Here is a 22,039-nt window from a genome sequence, read left to right on the forward strand (position 1 = left end):
GCTCCCTGGCTGCAGGTAGCATCTACCAAGGCTGCTATGTGGTATCTGGACAAGGCATTAAATAAGATCTCACCACATGGTGAGAAAGCTATTTCCTTTTCAATTCACGCTATCTAGCTGGAATTTAATAACATCATTTTGTTTTCATTGTGTTTATTTTTACAGTGGCCTTCTATTTACAGCCAGAAATACTCACTTTCCATTTACAGTTGGGTTATAAAGTTTCCTTTGAAAATAAATTTAAGTTAAAAAAAAAGCCAGGTTGATTTAAAGAGTGTCAACTTAAATGACAAATGGAGAGGAAAATGCTTCAAAAGAAAATGACGTTTATTAGGGAATAGGCATTGCAATGGGAATACAGGTGCCATAGTGAACTATGCGCATATTTAGGCAGGGAGGTAAAGGAAGACGAAGGTTTTTGAAGGAAAAATCAGGAGGATTCTGTAATTGTTTTGAGATAATTATCCTTGGCTACAAGGATGAATAACAAGGGTGGTACCAGTTCAAGGTTGGACAGGCAGTTGCTGGGAAGATGTCCTTGTAGAAGTATTTTTTTGTGTAAGGTTGCAATGGTCTTTGCGCAAAGTTATGGTTTTTGCAAAAGAAGAGGTCTTGCTTTGTCTCCCAGGCTGGAGTGCAGTGGTGTGATCATGGCTTACTGCACACTTGACCTCCTGGCCTCAATCAATAGCAGAGACTACAGGCATGCGTCATGCCTGGCTTTTTTTTTTTTTTTTTTTTTTTTTTTTTTTTCAGGTAGAGATAGAGTCTTGCTGTGTTGCCCAGGCTGATCTTGAACTCTCGGCCTCAAGCAATCCTTCTGCCTCAATCTCCCAAAATTCTGGGATTACAGGCATGAGTCATCATGCCCAGACTTGTCAGGGTTTTTTGTTTGTTTTGTTTTGCTTTTAAGCAGAGTCTCACTCTGTTGCCCCAGGCTGGAGTGCAGTGGCGCAATCTCTGCTTATTGCAACCTCCGCCTCCTGGGTTCAAGGAATTCTCCTGCCTCAGCCTCCCAAGGAGCTGGGACTACAGGTGCCCGCCACCACGCCCCGCTAATTTTTGTATTTTTAATAGAGATGGGGTTTCACCATGTTGGCCAGGCTGGTCTTGAACTCCTAACCTCAAGTGATCTGCCTGCCTTGGCCTCTGAAAGTGCTGGGATTGTCAGGGTTTGTAACACAAGTGACTCCATTTTTATTCTGACAACTTTCACAAGAGAAATGTGACATAAATATTAAAGCATGTGACATAAATATATGGAGAAAGCATAAACACTGGGGAAGGTGTGGTCTGCTGTACCCATTATGGAATAGGCCCACAGTCTCGTACTCAGATGCGTTTCAGAAATTCAAATGTTTAGGATTTTACAAAGGTATGAGGGTTCATTTACCACTGATAACTTAACACCCCCGAGGCAGCACCCTGCTGTCAGATGCATTCATTGCTCTGCAGCAAAACTTAGAAATAATCATAGCAAGTGAAATAAATGAAGACCATGAATACTTTTCCAAGTCAGTTCAGGTCAGATTTTGCTCCCAAGTAAGTCCATGTGACGACCTCACAGTTTGCTGCTGTATAAACTCCAAAGAACTTTAATTTTTTCAGAGATTTTTGGATTTCAGGAGCTTGGATAAGGGATTGTGGGTCTTAGAAATAATGCTAATAGTAATATACTAATACTATATTATTATTATAGTATTAGGACGAATACTAATCCTAGCTGAAAGTGAATGAGTATTTTACTGTGTTCTGTGCTTCACTTTCCTTGTTTTAGGTTCGAAAATATTAAATGGAAAATTCCAGAAAGAAACAATTCATATGTTTTTCTTATTTTATTTTTTAGGGATGCAGTCTTGCTCTGTAACCCAGGCTGGAATGCAGTGGCATGATCACACCTCACTGAAGGCTCAACCTCTTAGGCATGAGCAATCCTCCTGCCTCAGTCTCCCGAGTAGCTGGGACCACAGGCAGGCACCACTATGCCCAACTAATTTCTTTTTCATTTTGGGTAGAAAAAGGGTCTCACTATGTTGCCCAGGTTGGTCTCAAACTCCTGGCCTTGAGTGATCCTCCCACCTGAGCCTCCCAAAGTGCTGAGATTACAGGTGCGAGCCAATGCACCTGGCCCAATTCATGAGTTTTAAACTGCACACTGTTCTGAGTAGCGTGATGAAATATTGCTCTGTCCCACCCGGGGTGTGAATCCTCCCTTGTCCCAGGTATCCACACTGTAGATGCTAACTGCCTGTTAGTCCCTTAGCTATTGGCTTGGTTATCAGGCCCGGCGCAGTGGCTCACGCCTGTAATCCCAGCACTTTGGGCACAGTGGCTCACGCCTGTAATCCCAGCACTTTGGGAGGCTGAGTGGGGAGGATCACTTGAGGCCAAAATGGTGAAATCCCGTTTCTACTAAAAATACAAAAATTAGCTGGATGTGGTGGCATGTGCCTGTAATCCCAGCTCCTCAGGAGGCTGAGGCAGGAGAATTGCTTGAACCTGGGAGGCAGAGGTTGCAGTGAGCTGAGATCTCACCACTGCACTCCAGTCTGAGCAACAGAGTGAGACTCTGTCTGAAAAATAAATAAATAAATAAATAAATAAATAAATACGAAATAAAAATAAAAAGAATTGTCTCGGTGATCAGCACTGTCTCGGTTACTAATTGTGTTAGTATTACAGTGCTTGTGTTTAAGTAACCCTAGTTTTACTTAATAGTATCCCCAGCACACAAAAGTAGTGATGCTTGCCATTCGAATATGCCAAAGAGAAGCTGTCAAGTGCTTCCTTTAAGTGTAAAGGTAAAAGTCCTCGACTTAGGAACGAAAAGAAAATCATCTATTGAGGTTGCTAAGATCTAGGGAAGGAATCTCCTATCCATGAAACCGTGAAAAGTAAATCCAGGCAAGTTTTGCTGTCACATCTCAAACTGCAAGAGTTATGGCCACAGTGAGTGATAACTTGTATGATGATATACTGTTATAATTGTGCTGTTTTATTAGTTACTGTTGGTACTTTCTTACTGTGCCAAATTGATAAATTAATATTATCATAGGTAGGTATGTAGAGGAAAAATCAGTAAAAATAGGATTTGGTACTATTTGCAGTTTCAGACATCCACTGGGGGTCTTGGAATGTATCCCGTGTGGATGAGAAGGGACTACTGTATACCCATTTACCAGACGAGGAAACTGAGGCCTCAAGCAGTTAAGTCACTTGCCAAAGTTATACAGCTAATTCAATGGAGGAACCTGAATTGGAAACCAGACAGGCGAGAGGAGAGCAGTGAAGAGCTCGGAACTCAGACATAGCCACCCTCACCCCCACCCTGTGCCCCGCTGATGACTCTCACTCTCCTATTTGGACTGACATGCTCACATCAGCACCATTCCTTCTGTTAGGTGAGGAAGGAGCACCGTCTCCAGATGCCCCAGAGAACACCGCCCAGCCAGTGCCTGTGAATGACTCTTTTCAGGTCATTAGCACCTCAAAGGAACCCCGGCCACCCTTGGGTACCTGCCACGAGCTGCCAAGAGAAGCTGGATGCTTCACAGCCAGTTTCTCTTAGTCTTCTCCTCTGCCCCCTCCCCGCTAAACACACTCTTTTTTCTCTTTAGTTGCCATTTTTATTGAACAAACAAATCTCGTGCCAGGCAGTGCTTAGCTAAACATTTTCCTATGCATTAGCTCTGTTTTTAGAAGACTTTTACATTTGAAAAATACAGGAAAATGGAGCCAAAAAGAAAAAAAAAGGTAAAACTCCCTCCTAAAGCCCTTTTAAGAAGAGAGTGTAAGAAGCAAGTCTTTCCCCTTCAGCTTCTCAAATTCTACCCCCTCCCCAACCCACAGAGGTTCCTTAAAGTAACTTTCTCAATCATTCCGTGTGCATATTGAGACATAGCTATATGCATGTCTTTATCTATGATTATGTCTATAATCTAAATCAGTATCTACCTATTTTGCCATCAAGCCACAAAATAGCTCCATACAGTTGCTCAGGTGGTGCACTGCTCAACTCCCAGGGCCACCATGCACATAATCAGCCTTGCAATCCACTCACATATATATTTTTTGCCTTCCAAAATGAGATGAAGGCCAGGTGTGGTGACTCACACCTGTAATCCTAGTACATTGGGAGGTTGAGGTGGAAGGATTACTTGCACTCAGGAATTTGAGACCAGCCTGGCTAACATGGCAAGAGCCTGTTTCTACAAAAAAAAAAAAAAAAACTTTAACTAGCTGTGCATGCTGGCAAATGCCTGTAGTCCCAGCTACTCAGGAAGCTGAGCTGGGAGGATCACTTGAGCCTGGGAGGTTGAGGCTACAGTGAGCCATAATTGAGCCACTGCATTCGGCCTGGGCCACAGAGCAGGACTCAAAAAAAAAAAAAAAAAAGAAAAAAGAAAAAGAAAAGAAAAGAAAAGAAAGAAAGAAAAAGAGAGAGAGAGAGAGAGAGAGATGAGGCCTTCCATATGGACATCTTTCCAGGTCATCATATGGTCAGAGCTTCCTCATTCTTCATGATTGCTGCCTATACTAGACCCTGGTATGGATGGACCTTAGTGAATCTGATCCTTCCCCTAATAAAGATTATCTAAGATGTTCCCAAGCTTTTTGATTTTTACAGTGGCCTTTTAATACTCATAGCAGTCTTTGGAGGATAGCAGCATTACACCTATTTTAAACAAAGAAAACTGAAGCTCAGAGAGGTAGAATAACTAGCTCAGGGGTGCAGTTACTACGAGGTAGTACCAGGATGCAATCCCAGGTCGGTTTGACTTCATGTTTATATAAAGCCGTTGATACTGAGGTTGGATCACAGCCACTCTCAGTAAGTCAAGATCATCATTCCCACAGGTTGATACTAATAAATATCAATACACAAATGGAGTCATTACCCTTGCCTGGAAGGGCAGTGGGAAGAAGAATAAAACTAACTTTTACTTAGCACTCAGAATGTGTATAGCACCTTACCAAATGTCTTCTTCTTCTTTTTTTTTTTTTTTTTTTTTTTTTTTGAGACAGTCTCACTCTGTGGCCCAGGCTGGAGTGCAGTGGTGAGATCTCTGCTCACTGCAACCTCTGCCTCCCAGGTTCAAGCAATTCTCCTGCCTCAGTCTCCCAAGGAGCTAGGATTACAGGTGCACGCCACCATACCCAGCTAATTTGTGTATTTTTAGTAGAGACAGGGTTTCAACATGTTGACCAGGCTGGTCTCAAACTCCTGACCCCAGGTAATCTGCCCGCCTCGGTCTCCCAAAGTGTTGGGATTACAGGTGTGAGACAATGCACTCGGCCACTAAATTTCTTATATACATTATTTTATTGAATTCTCAAGGAGCCAGACAACAGTAAAGCCTGTTCGAAAGACACTGCCATCCCTGTGTATAAAAAGCTGAAGTTCGACAAGTCCCAATGTCACACAGGAAGTGGTGGAGCTGGGATTTGAACCGTCATCTGCCTTGCTTGTATTTCTAATGGATCCAGAGTTCAGCCCAGGTGTGTGTGAATATAACTTTATTTTTCTGCAAGTGAACTTCGTTTCTTAATTTCCTTGCTAAACCTGCCTCTTGCCTCGTTTTTCCACCTCATTTCCTAGTACCATTACTTACCCCAGCCATACACAGGTCAAAAGCATAGACATCATTGGTGCCTGTTTCCCCCACTCCCCATACCCAACACACCAAGTCTCATTGGCTCTGCTTTCAAAAAATCATCGTAGCCAAAGGCAACAGCTTCTCCCACTTCCCCAGCTGCCAGTTTAGCTCAAATCACCATTGCCCCCACCCCAGATCATTCTCCATCTGGCAGCCTGAGGGACCATTTACAAAATGCATATCCTATCGTATTACTCTCCTGCTTAACCCCCCTCCCTGAAACCCCCATTGCCCTTGGAATAAATGCTCCTCAGTGGCCCATGTGCTCTCTCTCCCGTGGCCTCAGCTTCTCTCAGCCTTTCCCTCGTTCTCCCTCTACTCTGCTGTTCCCTACTGGGTATCTTCTGTCCCTCCATGTACCAGCTCGTGCTGCTACAGGGCCAGCCCTTCCTCTTCCCTCAGCCTGCATTACTTGGTCCGATTTGCAAGGAGGCTTTTTCTTTCCCCTTTCAGCTCTCAGGCCACACAGTCTCCTCAGAGAACCCCTCCCTGCCTCATCACCCTTGGTCACTCCGAGCCCCTTATCTTGAGGGTCTTCTTAGCTCTGATTGCTGTTGGAGGTCATTTGTTCCATTGTCCTCCCCATCCCCTTGGAGGATCCAAGAGTGCTCTATGTCATGACCCCAGAGCCACAGTGCCTGCAGGGATGCCAGGCATGTGGCAGCTATTTATTGAGTGAAATGAGTGAATGAATTTGTGTTATGAGTTCTGTGTCTGCTGGGGGAAGAGGGCAGAAATTTAATATCAACCAATTCTTTAATCTCAGCCAATTCCTTCCCTTGAGGGATGTCTAAATTCTGGGGGACAGCAGAGGTGGGCACATCTGGTCTGGATCATTGATCCATGACAGCATCTGCTGAGATGTTCTCATTCCCTGGGACAAAAGAAACATCATCAGGTACATGGGAACAAGGGTTGGGGGGACATCAGTTAGCATTCAGCAGAGTCACCCACCACCAATCTTTAGCCCGCTCTATTCTCCCACACTCCTGAGACCAGGAACACTCAGGACCCTGGGAGCTCCCTTTCCCAAGTCCTAGGAGCCAGACCCCAGGGATAGCGTACAACAGCTAGAATGCATTGCTGAGCGCAAGCCCCGCCAACCCCAACGAGCTCTGCTGCTGGGAGAAGGTGCTCAGTATTGTTCTGCAGCACCGGCTGGTGATTCACAGTTTCTGAGCCGCCTCATACCCATCACTTTGATGCTCACAACAAGCCCGACAGGTAGGAAAAGTAGAGTTTATGAGCTTCTTTTCACAGCTGTGGAAACCAAGATCAGAAATGGTAATGTGAGTTACTCAGGTTTGCAGAGCAGGCATGGAGGCAAAGCTGGGACTGGGAGACTATTACATGGTTAGAGCTTAATAAATGGTAGGTGCTGCTGTTCCAAACAGGTGACGACTCTCAGTTTGTGAGGACTCTCAGTTGCAAAGTACAGAAACCCATTTCAAATGAGCTTAAGCAGCCACATAAGCTATTGGCTGATGGAACTGAAAAACCCAAGGTTTACCTGTTTCAAGCACGGCTGGAGCCAGCGGCTCAAATGATGTTAGCAAGATTCAGACCATCAACACCTCTCAGCTATGTGTTTTCTGCCTTGATTTCACCCTCAAGCTTGCTGTCTCCAAGGTTGGGGGGTGGAGGGACTGGCAACTGTAGCCCCAGCCCACTAGCTTAGCCACTCAATGGAAAATAACATTTTTCTTTCTCAATATATCTAATCAAGTTTCCAAGACTATCTTCACTGGATAAACTTGGTCACTTGCCCTCGCCTGAACCAATCACTCCAATCAGGGTGGTGAGGCATGTTGATTGGTCAGATCTAGGTTGTGTCTCACCCTCTTAGCCAACCACTGTAGCCAGGAGAATTTAGAATTCTGATTGGCCAGGACTGAATCACATGCCCACCTCTGAAACTGACAATGGAGTCGCCCTATGCTCACCTCACTCTCTGTACAGGCTGAAGTGGGAGAGAAGGCATTCCCTACAGTGGAATGAGGGTAGCCTTACCAGTGGAAGGGAGAATGGAAGCTCCTCTGGCAGTTTAAACAGGTGTTCCCTCCAGATGCCTGGTACAGACCAGTAACCTCAGCCCCTTGACCATCACAGAGAAGCACACCATGATCTCTCTCCCCTGCCACCTGATCCTGAACCGGTCTAGCTAATGACACCTACCTGGAGGCTCCAGCCTCAAGGCTCAGGTCAGAAACAGAGACTGCCCTCTCTCTGCTAATGGCAGCAGGTGACGGGGATGAAGGAGGTGGCAGCAAATGTGATAATAGCCTGGCTTCCTCCTCATGCAGAGAGGTGAAGTCCTAAGTCTCTAAGGAGTGGCCCAGGCAGGGGCCTCAAATTAAAAACAAACAAACAAACAAACAAAAACCCCATAGCAATAAAAGAAGGAAGAGGAAAAGAAGACTCGGGCTCAGAGAGGCTCTGGAATGAAAGCAGAGTCTCAGGCAGTGACGAGATGCTAATAAACAAAGCTTAACGGACAGTTCATCCAGGCTGGGTGCTGTGACTGATGCCTGTAATCCCAGCACTTTGGGAGGCCAAAGTGAGAGAATCACTTGAGCCCTCACTTCGAACTACCCACCAGGAGTTCGAGACCAGCCTGAGCAAAAGAAGAAGACCCTGTTTCTACAAATATGTGTGTGTGTGTGTGTGTGTGTGTGTGTGTGTGTGTATAAAGAAAATAAGAAGACCCTGTTTCTAAGAATATATATATATATATTTTTTTTTTTTTAATTAACTGGGTGTGGTGGCATGTGCTTGTATTCCCAGTCAGTGTGGGGGCTGAGGTTGGGGGTATCGTCTGAGCTCAGGAGTTCAAGGCTGCAGTGAGCTATGATTGTACCACTGCACTCCAGCCTCAGTGACAGAGTGAGAACCTGTTTCAAAAAAAAAAAAAAAAGAACAGGCCGGGTGCAGTGGCTCATGTCTGTAATCCCAATGCTTTGAGGGACTGAGACAGGAGGATCGCATGAGTCCAAGAGTTCAAGGCCAGCCTGGGCAACATAGTGAGACCCCATCGCTACAAAAGATGAAAGCAGTAATGGGACATAGTGGTGAGCACCTGTAGTCCCAGCTACATGGGAGGCTGAGGCAGGAAAATCACTTGAGCCCAGGAATTTGAGGCTGCACTAAGCTATGATCACGCCACTGCACTCCCGAGTGTCACAGCAAGACCTTGTCTCAGAAAACAAACAAAATAAAAACAATTCAGACATGGAGTACTCATGAGATGAGTACTCAATACTCATCTCATACATTCATTTGTCCACTTGTTTATTTAACAACCTACTATGTGCCAGGTCCTGGGAAGACAGCAGTGAGCAAGACAGAGATGCTCTCTTGGGATTTACAGTGGAGAGGAATAAGCAGACACATCTTTAAGCTCATGGATAATCATTTGTAATATGTGCCTGAAAGAGAAGCACAGGGTGCTGTGAGGGCAGGTTATTGGATGGCATCAGCCTGGGGACATATTTATGGTAAGATCTGAAGCCCCGATAGAAATTTCTCAAATGCAGGATGGAAAGGGAAGAATATTTGGGGGCTGAGGGTGCTCGTGCAAAGGCCCTGAGGCAGGAAAGATAAAACAAAGCCTGTGTGGCAGGACTTGGGTGAGAAGGATCTGGAGATGGGCTGGGGCCACATCACACAGGATCTCGTAGGCCAGGTTAAGGCTTTTTGTCACCATCCAACAAGAAGTTGCCCAAGATCCCTGCAGACGTATACAAAAGACAGACTGATGTTCAGGGCACAGTTATAAAGCACCTACTGTGTACCAGCTTGGGTGCAAGACATTTGGGATTCAGTGGTGCTTATATTCAAGGGAATAAGAAGTCAGAAAATAAACTAGGCAATAAATATAAACAAGATGTTTAGCACACTCACAGATCATCGTAAGCTTGACAAAGAAAGGGACTGGAGATGTTCAAGTGAGGTGGGGAACTGACGGCCCCATGAAGGGCTGGGGGAAAGTGGTCCAGGCAGAAAGAGCATCAGCTGCAAAGGCCTGGCAGCTGTAAGACATGTACTCACCAGTGCACCCACACAGAGTCACATCCACACGGGGATCGTGTGCCCATTTACATTCCTTGCTCTTCCAAAATGTGTCTGCGTCCACCTCTGATAACCTGGGATGCCCTCCACTCTCACCCCGACTTCATCACACACACACACACACACACACACCCTTCTGTAGGCTCACCCCACTCAGAGACAGCCCCCGCCACACCCCCATCATATGGCAACTAGCAAAAATCCTGAGAGCTGAGTGGGCAGGGAGAATGGGGATCTGGGGGAAGAGACACCACCCTCCTTCCCTTCTCCAGCCAAGAGGCCTGCGGACAGCTCAGATTCGAGCAGGGGTGTGGGAACCACCAGGACGTCCATGCAAGTTGGAGGGAGGCGTCCAGGTCTTTACCTTGCAGAACTAAATCTCAGTGTGGTGTTTGCTCAAAACGCCAGAACTATTCCTGGATGTCAGGTGCAGTTAATGGTTGCCGTGGCAACCGCCCATGCTTAATGAATAGAAGAGTAAAAGACGCCCAGGATAAATGTCAGGGACCGGGATAGATTTGCTTGGGAGCAAATCTGTTAGCGCTGGGCAGAGCTGACCAGTGAAGGTTGAAATGAGCAGTCCAGGGTAGCTGGAGACAGATCCAGGAGGCTCTCTTCTCTTTCTCAGCTTAGCATAGTCAGAATGCTAACATTTCACAAAATGTCAAAAAGCGTGGCTCTTTATACAGACAGTTAAACATAGGTTCCAGTTCTGCGGGTTTCATTCTGCACATGTTTATGGAGTTTGCAGGGAACAGAAATCTAAGCTCAGGTCTCTGAGGAGTTGAGACGTCACTTTTTTTTTTTTGTTTTTGTGTTTAACTCTTCCTGCATTACCTTTTTAAATGAAGAAAGTGCCAAATTAGGCTCAAAAATAATCTTTTAAACTCTGAACCTCAACACATTATACTGTCATTGTGCTATTTACATGCTGCTTACAGGATTAGAAAACAACTGGCAGTGGCTGGGCCACGGTGGCTCACGCCTGTGATCCCAGCACTTTGGGAGGCCGAGGCAGGTGGATTACTTGAGGTCAGGAGTTTGAGACCAGCCTAGCCAACATGGTGAAACCTGTCTTTACTAAAAAAATACAAAAACGAGTTGGGCATGGTGGCATGCACCTGTAATTCCAGCTACTTGGGAGGCTGAGGCACGAGAATCTCTTGAACCACAGGAGATGGAGGTTGCAGTGAGCTGAGACTGAGTTACTGCACTCCAGCCTGAGCAACAGAGTGCGACTCTGTCTTAAAAAAAGAAAGAAAGAAAGAAAGAAAATTAAAAAAAAGAAAGAAAGAAAGAAAAAGAAAAGAAAACAACCAGTAGTATCTGGTAATGAGGCATAAATTAAATGGCGCACAATGAGCATCCCTCAAGTCCGTTGGAGCATCCCAGTGGCCGTGTGCATTAGGGAACGATGTCAAACTCTGTTGGCCCATGAAAGTGAAACCCAAGTCCAAGGTATGGACCAGCTCTGCACTCACAGCTGCAGTCAGGAACTCAGGACTCACCATGGCTGTAATGCTTGTTTGTAGGGAGACCTCAGTTCAGTCTCAGAAGGCCTTAATCCCAAATCTTGTAAGAGGAAATAACCCTCCCCACAGATCTTCCACACCCCCAAACCTATCTTGCCTATCCTCCAGGCCGGGTCTCAAATACTCCCTGAGGGCAAGTTTGTTGTGATGTGATGACAATATGGTGTGTCCATCTGACGACAGAGGCTGGAGCACCTCCTGAGGTCACAGCACCGCTCTCAGACTCTGCTATGCCTCAGAATCTTGGAGAAACCTGTTCAAAACCACAGGTTGTCAAAGTCTCTAATTCAGGGCATTGCGGAGGTGCCCAGGAATGCACTTGTTTTGTTTGTTTGTTTGTTTTAAGGAGAGCCCAGGTGATTCTCATGCAGGTGGACCCAATTTTTCCAGGCACCTCTGAAAGAGAGATGTCACCAGTTAAAAAGCATCTAAGACCCAGGAGCCGCATCTATGACCCTTGCTCTCTTCAACCTTTCTCCCCAGAACCGCTGCTACAGCCCCAGAAGCCTCTGTGGTTTGGAAACAGGATGAGATCTGCATGCTCTTTAATGCCTGCCAAGGCAGGGTTAAGAAGACTTTCAGACACTCTAAGCATTGAAATGGTCAGGGTGGCCACCCTACCCTCATACATCTCCAGTGTTAGTAACACTAAGCTATTAAATAAGGAAGATCAACACACATCTGGTTCTCTTCCGTAGCATTTCAATGCTTTTTGTAAATGTCAAATATCAAATAATTTATAGTTGTCATTCTCTCTTTCTCTCTCCCTCTCTGTACCCCTGCTTTGCTGGTACCCCAAACACATGACTATTCTACCTAACTGGTGACTCCTACAGCAGCGTCTACAAAGTTTCAAGGTACTGTGTTGGTGAACATGCCCTGTGGTCTAGGCTAGGAAGGGCTGGCCTCTTGGCTGTGAGCTCCAGGACTGACCTGAATCAAAACCCTCAATAACCCGATAATGAAGGACCAAGGAAAACAGTTCACTCTAAACCTCCTAAACCCATTCAATGGGCTGATCAAGCAAAGAGCTCAAAACCAAGCTCTTTAGAAATGAAGCAAGCCTATTCACTGCCTGCAAAAAAATGACAGGTAGCACGGACAGTCGTTCCTCATTAAATTCCCCATACTTGGTTTTAAGGCAGGACTCTCTCTCAACGAGGCATACCTCTGTGGACTCTGGCTTGATTACTGTCCCACCCCCATCACCAGTGGCTTCTCCAAAAAGCCCAAGGTCTCTTTCAATGATTCCTCTAGGATGCACTTTCATTTCTGCTCCTCCACAAGTTCCTAGCAGGCAAAGAGATCTTTTACACTGTAAATCAGATTGTGTTTCTCATGGGCTGAAAACCCTCCAAAGCCTGGACTATGTATGCTCCTTTTCACTTCTGGACCCTGGACTGTAAGAAGCTCCGTGATCTGTGCCTGCTCCTTCATGGGCCTGATCTCATCCCACTTTCCCCCTCACTCACCCTGCTCCAGTTGTCCTGAGCTTGTCTTGGTTCTAGAAACACACTAAGTGTCATCCTTCCTCAGGGCTTTGGCACTTGCAGTTTACTCTGCCTGGAAGGCTCTTCCCTCAAATCTTCCCATGGGTGACTTCCTCTTCTCACTCAGGTTGCCTGCTCAGATAGGCCCTTTCTGTCCACCCAATCTCACGACTATCCTTCCCCATCCCAATCACATTCTCTCCAGGGTTTATTCTTTTCATGGAGCTTAGCACTGAAATTATCTTTTCCTTTTTAGTGATGCATTTGTTTCATTTATTTCTTTGTTTACTCTAGATCTCTCTCCACTGGAATATAACAGCCTGGTCTGTTTTGTTCACTGATAAGTCTCAAGTGCTAGAAACAGTGCTTAACGCAAGTAACGTAGGTGCCTCTCCGGATATCTGTTGAACAAAAGAATGAATCAGGGATCGGGTGCGATGGCTCATGTCTGTAATCGCAGCACTTTGGGGGGCTGAGGTGGCAGATCGATTGAGGCCAGAAGTTTGAGACCAGCCTGGACAACATAGTGAGACCCCATCTCTACAAAAATAAAATAAAAAGATTAGCCAGGGGTGGTGGCATGCACCTGCAGTCCCAACTACTTGGTAGGCTGAGGTGGGAGGATCACCTGAGCCTGGGAGATGGTAGCTGCAGTGAGCCAGGATTGTGCCACTGCACTTCAGCCTAGGCAACAGAGCAAGACTCTGTCTCAAAAAAAAAAAAAAAGAAAAAAAGAATGAGAAAAGAGTAAATCAGGATGTGCACCAACCACAGTTCTGTATACCAAAAGAAAATATTTATTTCTCAGAAACTGACTCATGGTTCTCTTATTAGAAGTGGTAATTTGTAATTGTTATATCCTAAGTTCTTCATCTTGATCAGGGGCCAAGTTTAGCTCAGGGTCCTTGTTACTATGAATTCAAAATCCACATCCCTGTGTGTGCAAGGTTGCACGGACAGGCAAGTAAACTCTGTCTTAATATGAATATGTGCATTCGCGATCGGACCAGTTATAAAATCATTCCCTACACAGGCATCCCCTCCCCACTCCACTCCACACCCCTGCCCCATTTAACACTCTGCAATTCCCGGTTTTTGTCCAGCAGCCTCTTTCCGATTGCCAGCTCTTGTCAACACGTGACAATACAACGAAAATAGGAGGCAAAACGTGATGTGTTAACCATGGGTAGACAAGAGCCTGCTGGAGGGACACAAGCTAACAATGGAAGAAAAGAAAATTGACAAGAATGATGATGTGATAGACACATCCAATGATTTGAATATCAAAGGATTAACAGGAGCCCTTAGGAAAACTGATGACATGCTCAAATATTTCTTGCAAAAATGACCTATTTTATGATCCTGCTGTGAAAGTCAAACTTCGTGATCTTGTCAGGGAAGGGAAAGATTTCATACTGGACCATCACGTGATTTTATCAGAAAAATTATGCATGCCCCATCCCTGCTGCTCTGAAATCAACAAAGCTTACTTTTTTTTGTTCACCCTAGTGCATGAAGATCAGAAAAATCGGCATGTTTTCCTGAATTATAATTTCATTTTCAGATCAAGTTGGAAGCACGTTTTTGGACTCGATTGTTTACTATGGAATGGGAGTCCCCGGGTTTTTTTTTATTTTATTTTATTTTCTTTAAAAAATTTTCAAAATGTTACAGGTCTCATTGTCCCCACTGCAATATATACACTGTTATGGAAGCATAACCTGTGTTTCAATTTAGCCGCTGATGATTTTCAGACACCACGGTCGATAGTGCCCATTTTCATCTAGAAAGAGGCTTTAGTTCCTATTTCTCAGTGGACTCACCTGAAGGTGTGGTCCTTGACTTTAGTTGCACAGTTAGAATCACCCAGGGAGCTTTGAAAAATCCACAGCCTGGGCAACATAGCAAGACCCTATCTCTACCAAAAGAAACCAAAAACTTAAAAATTAGACAGGTATGGTGGCGTGCACCTGCAGTCCTAGCTACTCAGGAGACTAAGGCAGGAGGATTGCTGGAGTCCAGTAGTTCAAGGCTGCGGTGAGCTATGATTGCACCACTGCACTCCAGCCTGGTGACAGAGCAAGACCCTATCTTTCAAAAAGAAAAGAAGGGGAGAGGAGAGGAGAGGAGAGGAGAGGAGAAGAGAGGAGAGGAGAGGAGAGGAATTCAGATGCCCAGATAAAGTAAGAATCCCTGGGAGTAGAACCCCAGCCTTAGCATTTTTCCAGCCTCCCTTCCCAAGGTAATTCCAATGTGAACCGATGTTGACAATCACCGCTGTAAGGCATCCTTATTCTCAGATAATAAAGATCTGCTGTAGCACCAGGAGCCCAAACATTCTTAATCAAGAGCTTAACCCAAGTACTCAGGAAGCATAAACACACATGGTATTTGCTCTTCCTTCCTGAGATCACGAAGCAAAAATCTTCACAAAGGAGTTCTAGCAAAAGACCTACAACGCTGGACCCTGGGTTCCTGTTGGCCTCTGCTTTGAGCTCTACGCTGGGCTTTTGGGGGCCCCTGGAATGTGGTTGCACTGGCTGGACTCAAGCTCTGGCTACAGAATTGGCCCTGTTTATGGGTTTGAGCAGGTTCCGGGCACTGTCGCTGGGCTAGGTGGGCTGGTGAGGAGTGCCAGCCCTCACTCTGAGCACATCATGACTGTCCAGAGCCTGCTCAGAAGTGATGTCTCTCTCTTAGATTCGTGGATTCACAGCCACCAAAATCTGCCCCAGGACCCTCCGCGTGGGCCGTGCAGAGGAGATGGATGTGAGAAGTCCATTGAGAGGCTCTACTGATATCCTCTTCTTCCACTGGAGGGGGACATCCTGGGGAAACCTGTCTCCACTTCCCATTAAGATCTCCCTTCAGGAATGCAAACTTGGAAAGATTGGGCCTTGGATGACAGTCTCACTTCCCCAGGCCTCTCTGCTGTGGATCCAGTATTTCTTGACTTGAAGTCAAACCCACTAAATTCAGAGCTGTCTTTCAATGACCCAGAAAGCTGTCTGGCCTTTGGCCAAAATTGGCATAGCAGGTTGGTCTAGGTCTATTCCCTCCCGAGAGTGATGGTTCCTGGGGCTCCCTGCCTGAGTTAGCACTCTGTGGGAATACACACACATGCATACACCCACATGCACAGGTTGGCACATGTGTACCCATGTCTGGGTGAGGGCAGGATGAAGAAGACCATACCCTCCAGTTTTCCGTTGGTTTCCTCTCACCCCCATGCCCAAAATAGAGATAATGATATTAATAGCTGCCCCCTGTTAACCCTCTTCCCAGTGCTCGGCACTATGTTAGTGCTATTTAGAGGATTTTGCAAGAGCTCAGGGTCTAGGGTTAGGCAGACCTTGGTTTTATGATTCAGCTTCCCCTTCTGTAAAAGTATTTATTGGACCAGGCACGGTGGCTCACACCTGTAATCTCAGCACTTTAGGAGGCCGAGGCAGGCGGATTATCTGAGGTCAAGAGTTCAAGACCAGCCTGATGAAACCCCTTCTCTACTAAAAATACAAAAATTAGCCGGGCGTAGTGGTGGGCACCTGTAATCTCAGCTACTCAGGAGGCTGAGGCACGAGAATCGCTTGAACCTGGGAGGCAGAAGTTGCAGTGAGCCAAGATCGCACCACTGCACTGCATCCTGGGTGATAGAGCGAGACTCCATCTCAAATACATACATACATACATACATACATACATACATACATACATACATATATACATAAAATAAAAGAAACATATTTATTGAATTGACATCCACATACATAACACTTCCCATGTGCTAAGCATTGCTCCAATGCACTTGACGAACGCTGACTCTTCTATTCCTATTGTTATTCTCAGCTTTCAAAGGAGGAAACTGAGGCACTTATAAGTTAAGCAACTTGCCGAGCTGGGATTCAAACCCGCTCATTCTGACTCCAAAATCCATGCTCCTCAGCCCATCCTATGACCAACAACAGTGCCTGCTTCATGGGATTGTGGGGAACACCCAAAGAGCCCTTACCCAAGGCCTGGCAGAGCACATCTCAACAAACATGGATACTATGATGATTTCTTTTGAAACCCCCAACAGGCTGGGTGCAGTGGTTCATGCCTATAACCTCAGACTTTCAGAGATCAAGGCAGGCAGATTACTTGAGGCCAGGAGTTGGAGACCAGCCTAGCCAGCATGGTGAAACCTTGTCTCTACTAAAAATACAAAAAATATTTTTTAAAAAAAAATCTGCCTGCCTTGGCCTCCCAAACTGCTGGGACAACAGGCGTGAGCCACTGTGCCCGGCCCAATACATAATTTTATAGAAGGGGAAACTGAGTCATAAAACCAAGGTCTGTCTAACCCTAGGCTCTGAACTCTTGCAATTTTAGTGGCATGCACCTGTAGTCCCAGCTACTTGGGAGGCAGAGGCAGGAGAATCGCTTGACCCTGGGAGGCAGAGGTTGCAGTGAGCCGAGATTGCACCACTGCACTCCAGCCTAGGCAACAGAGTGACACTCTGTCTCCAAAAAAAAAAAAACCAACAAACAGAGAAAGAAACCGCAGCAATCTGGAGATCATTGGCTTTTTTTTTTTTTTTTTTTTTTTTTGAGATGGATTCTCGCTCTGTCTCCCAGGCTGAGTGCAGTGGCCTGATCTTGGCTCACTGCAAGCTCTGCTTCCCAGGTTCATACCATTCTCCCACCTCAGCCTCCTGAGTAGCAGGGACTACAGGCACCCACCTCCACACTCAGCTAATTTTGTTTTTGTATTTTTGTAGAGACGGGGTTTCACAGTGTTAGCCAAGATGGTCTTGATCTCCTGACCTCGTGATCCACCTGCCTCAGCCTCCCAAAGTGCTGGGATTACAGGCGTGAGCCACCGTGCCTGGCCAATCATTAACATTTTCTAACTGAGGAGATCAAGTCCAGGCACTGTGACTCATACCTATAATCCTAGTACTTTGGGATGCCAAGGTGGCAGGATAGTGTAAGGCCAGGAATTCGAGACCAGCGTGGGCAATATAGCAAGACCCCATCTCTACCTTGAAAAAATAAAATTAAAATTAAAAAAAGAAAAACTAAAATGAAGAGATCAAGGCCGAGGGGAAGAAAGTGTCTTAGTCCATTTGGGCTGCTATAACAAAGCACCATAGGATGGGTGGCTTGCAAATAACAGAAATTTGTTTCTCATGGTTCTAGAGGATGGAAGTCTGAGATCAGGGTGCCTGCATGGTGGGGTACTGGTGAGGGCCCTCTTCCGGGTTGCAGATGGCTGTCTTTTCACTGTGTCTCCACATGGCAGAAAGAGAACAAGAGAGCTCTCTGGAGTTTCTTTTATAAGGACACTAATCCCATTCATGAGGGCCCCACCCTCATGACCTAATCATGTCCCAGTGGACCCCACTCCTAATACCATCATCGTAGGCATTAGGATTTCCTTTGTCTTCCTCTGTCACCTAAGCTGGAGTGTAGTGGTGCAATCATAGCTCACTGCAGCCTCAATCTCCCAGACGCAAGCGATCCTCCCACCTTGGCCTTCTGAGCATCTGGGACTCTAGGTGTGTGCCACCATGTCCAGTTAATTTCTAAACATTTTGTAGAGAGGAGCCTTGCCATGTTGCTTAGGCTACTCTTGAACTCCTGGTCTCAACAGATCCTCCTGCCTTGGCCTCCAAAAGTGCTGGGATTACAGGTGTGAGCTACCATGCCCTGCAGGCATTAGGATTTCAAGATAGGAATTTTGAGAGGAAGTGAGCATTCAGTCCATTGTACAAAACCATACAATTAGTAACTCAGTGGCTGGGCAAGGATTCAAACTGAAAGCTTGTGTTCCTACCAGTACACCACACTACCTCTCTAGAGGTCAGACAGGCACCTGCCGAAGAAGAGGCAGCCGATTTCTCCCCCAGATTGCAACCATATGACTTATTTGTAAAAATCCACAGACAAGCAACCTTATACCCCTTTGTGATTGCTGATGACCACTTCCCAGAATCAGGCTGGAGCCCACACTGCTGAGATCTGAAAGGAAATACTCAAAATGGGGACTCTGAGTCCCTATCAGCTCAAATACCTGGGAAGCACCACTTTCCCCAGCGATAGACAAAAAGGGCTTCAAGAGTTAAACATACAGATTGGGTGTGGTGGCTCACGTCTATAACCCCAGCTCTTAGGGAGGCAGAGACAGGAGGATAGCTTGAGCCCAAGAGTTTGAGACCTGCCTGGGCAATGTAGTGAGACCCCATGTTTAATAATAATAATAATAATTTGTAAATTAAAAAAGAGTTAAAAATACAAACATCCCATTTCTAGATTCCCTCCCCATTCCTGCATGTTTAGAAGCCACCCAGAACCAGGTCAGTTCTTTCAGTTACCCCAAATCTGGTGGCCTCAAGGTTACTCCCTACCCTAAGAAAGAGCTGGGGCTGACCTTGGTCCATGTCCATGTGCAACTCAACCTCCAAGATTTTCCAGAGATCCCAGTGCTGAAGGGACAGCTAGAAGGGCAGCTGATGGACACAGACATCCCAGTGCTGAAAAGACAGCTGGAAGGGCAGCTGATGGACCCAGTGAAACCACTGCAATATGCCCTCTTTTTTCCTACTAGCCTCTCTTCCATTCCTCAAACTCATCAAGTGCACTCCCACCCCAGGGTCTTTGCATTTCCATTTCCTTCTGCCTGGAAAGTTCTTTCCTGGACTCTTCATATAACTGGCTCCTTTTTTTCAGGTCTGAGCTCATGTCCCTTCTGCAACAACCCTATCCAGTGTTGCCCTCCACTTGCCCCCACCCAATGAAGAATTGCTATCACATCATTCTGTTTTGTATCTTTCTTGGTTTTTTGTTTTTTATTCTTTGTTTTTTGAGACAGAGTCTCGCTCTGTCACCCAGGCTGGAGTGCAGTGGCAAGATCTCGGCTCACTGCAACCTCCACCTCCTGGGTTCAAGTTATTCTCCTGCCTCAGCCTCCCAAGTAGCTGGGATTACAGGCACGCACCATCATGCCCAGCTAATTTTTTTTTTTTTTTTTTTTTTTTTTTTTTTAGTAGAGACAGGGTTTTGCCAAGTTGGTCAGGCTGGTCTCGAACTCTTGATCTGAAGTGATCTGCCTGCCTCAGCCTCCCAAAGTGCTAGGATCACAGGCATGAGCCACCGTGCCCAGCCCCAGTGTTTTGTATCTTTCAAAGCTCGGATATATTGTCTATAGTCTCTCTCCTCAATGAGAATGCAAGTTCCGAGGATCAAGATCGTCTCTGTCTTGGGCATTAGGGAATCCCTAGGACCTAAAATCAATCTTCATAACCCAGTTCTCACACTTACCTTCCCCGGTTCCCATCACCCCTCTCCTCTCACCTGTACCCACTGGATCTGTCCTCCAGACCATCCATCCTCTAAACAGCTTGAGCTACTTTGAGTTCCCAAATGAGTTTTTCTCTTGTTCATTCTCTCATCATCACACATGCTATTCCCTCTGCTTCGAGAAACACACCTCCCTTCCTCTGATTAACTTCTAATTAACCTTCAGCTCTCAGCTTAGACATAATTTCACTCCACGTGCAGTTAACAAAAAATTATTCTGCTGAGTTATCAGGTGAGAGAATTTTTGGTGGTGGAGAAAGCACGTTTAATCCCTTCCATACTGTTTTAATTCTCTACGTACATCTATTCTTTTTAATTTAAAAGGGATTAACTGAATAAAGGGTAATGGACTGTTTCTTGTTTTCTTTGTATGATTTCTCGGTATTGAAAAAATATCCTAGTAAATGTGATTTTAAAATGCCAGTACCACAATGACTTAATTATTACAGCTTTATTGTATGGCTTAGTATCGTGTAAGAAACCACCTCACTGAGCTCTTTCATTCATTCTACTGTGTTTTTTCAGCTAATTGCCTTCAGCTGCTTCTTCCTTTTTTTTTTTTTTTTTTTTTTTTGAGATGGAGTCTCGCTGTCTCACTCAGGCTGGAGTGCTGTGGTGCCATCTCAGCTCACTGCAGTCTACGCCTCCCAGGTTAGAGAGATTCTCCTGTTTCAGCACCCCGAGTAGCGGGGACTATAGGTGCCCGCCACCACGCCTAGCTAATTTTTGTATTTTCAGTAGAGACAGGGTTTCACCATGCTGGCCAGGCTGGCCTCGAACTCCAGACCTCAGGTGATCCACCCGCCTCAGCCTCCCAAAGTGCTAGAATTACAGGCGTGAGCCCCTGCGCCCGGCCTACTTTCAGTTTCTTAAGTAGGTTAATTCTATGACCTGGGAAAATTGTAATTTTATTCCTTTTTTTAATTTTTTCTGTTGCTTGTAACTCTTAATTCTGTTTTATTCCTTCTTGTGCTAGAATGTATAGAACCATAACAAATAATTGAGGCAATGGTGAGCATTCTTATCTCAGTGCTGATTTCAGTAGGAAAATTTCTAGGGTTTAACCTTTAAGAAAAAGTGTCAGAAGTTACAGCTAGAGGGGAGGAATGTGTTCTAATGTCCTATAGCACTGTAGGATGAATATGGTTAACAATAACTTAGTGGGGCCAGGCGTGGTGGTTCACACCTGTAATCCCAGCTCTTTGGGAGGCCTAGGTGGGAGGATTGCTTGAGTCCAGGAGTTCAAGATCTGCCTGAGCAACATAGCAAGACCCCCATCTCTACAAAAAATATAAAAGTTAGCTGGGTATGGTGGTACACACCTGTAGTCCCAGCTACATGGGAGGCTGAGGTGGGAGGATCACTTGAACCCAGGAATTCAAGATCAGCCTGGTCAACATGATGAGACCCCATCTCTACAAAAAATATAAAAATTAGCCTAGGTGTGGTGGTGCATACCTGTAGATCCAGCTACAGGAGGCTGAGGTAGGAGGGTCATTAGAGCCCAAACTGTCGAGACTGCAGTGAGCCATAAGCATGACACTGCTCTCCAGATTGGGCAACAGAGTGAGACCCCATCTCAAAATAAATAAATAAATAAAATAATTTAGTGTATCTTTTCCAAAAGCTAAAAGAGATAGATTTGCCAATTATCTTGATTTGATCATTATTCATTATGTACACGTATCAAAGTATCACTCTGTATCCCATAAATATGTACGATTGTTACATGTCAACTAAAAAGGAGCAGAAAAACAAAAAAAGTATCCGCTTAAGGACAGCACCCCTCCTCATGTGAAGGAAGTACTTTTCCATTGTCTGAACCAGAGACAAACCATTGGTACGATCTTCTTTCCCCAGGATGAAGCTGTGGCCACCAAAAAGCTGGTCTCTGCAACTGTACTTCATTCAGCACCTCCGGAAATCTCTTTTGGCTCTGTCTTTCACTCCA

General features: G+C 45.6%; 1 protein-coding gene and 1 non-coding gene across 3 annotated transcripts in view; one reads left to right on the forward strand and one right to left on the reverse strand.

The window, feature by feature from the left end:
* Positions 1–22,039, forward strand: part of LOC105485030 (calcium voltage-gated channel auxiliary subunit gamma 3) — a 109,223-nt gene that overhangs the window by 64,558 nt on the left and 22,626 nt on the right. The window lies entirely within an intron of this gene.
* On the reverse strand, positions 14,411–14,543 carry LOC112427298 (small nucleolar RNA SNORA1). The gene has a single exon (XR_003018801.2). It is a non-coding gene; the product is annotated as a small nucleolar RNA SNORA1 (small nucleolar RNA).

Source organism: Macaca nemestrina, chromosome 18, assembly GCF_043159975.1.
Source record: "Macaca nemestrina isolate mMacNem1 chromosome 18, mMacNem.hap1, whole genome shotgun sequence".
Classification (NCBI taxonomy): Eukaryota; Metazoa; Chordata; class Mammalia; order Primates; family Cercopithecidae; genus Macaca; species Macaca nemestrina.